Genomic DNA, 912 nt, shown 5'->3' on the forward strand with positions numbered 1-912 from the left:
TTACCTTCGTTATTTACGTAAGAATGATAACAATTGCATCGTTGGTCAAATATCTATCCCTATGTCGATGTAACTTATTTCTGTAGTTTTTTGTTTTTTGAGTGGAAAGGGGTTAGCCATTAGTTTAACTCACTGACCGTGTACTCATAGTACAATGCCTTTAATTTTGTTATAATCTCCATTTGCCATTTATTTACTTAATGATAAGCCTAACTTCATCATTGGTCAAGTATCCATCCGCAACAAATTGAATGCTTGGCTGTAACTTAAATGTGGGTTTCCAACCGTAGACTTTATTGCCTTGCTCTGTTTGTTTCTAATTCATGTACTCATGTTTTACATATTGTTCCTAATTGTAATATAATCTTTGTGTTTTATATATCTAATAAGAAACCTAACTACATCATCGGTGAAAAATATATCTGCATCAAATGAAACACCTTTATATAACTCAACTATGGGTTTCCGACCGTAGACTTTAAGACATGGAGTATCTTAAATTGTAGACCTTATGTGATTCAGTCCTTACTCTTTATATTCCTTCGCCATCACTCTTACACTCGTATTTTCTGCATTTTGCCCGAGTTTTTTTTATAATTACTTGCGATTTATATACGCATTAATGGGCTGAACTTAATCATTGATTGAATATCATCATTAACCAGAGTATCTCCATGTAAGTCAGATATGAGTTTCCGCTTGTATATCATTTACTGCCTTCTTCTATATATTCTGTTTCATTAACTCTGTCCCTTTAATTTTTCATAATGTTATTCATATGACTTTGGTCGTATTTTTAGGAAAAAAATATTTTTAACGTAACCGTTTCTTACAGTTGTAAGAAATATATAATTATCCTAATATTAATCCGACATTCGTCTACCTACTATTGGTAACCATTCAATCAGTGCC

The sequence above is a fragment of the Penaeus monodon genome, chromosome 15 (assembly GCF_015228065.2).
Source record: "Penaeus monodon isolate SGIC_2016 chromosome 15, NSTDA_Pmon_1, whole genome shotgun sequence".
In the NCBI taxonomy this organism is placed as follows: domain Eukaryota; kingdom Metazoa; phylum Arthropoda; class Malacostraca; order Decapoda; family Penaeidae; genus Penaeus; species Penaeus monodon.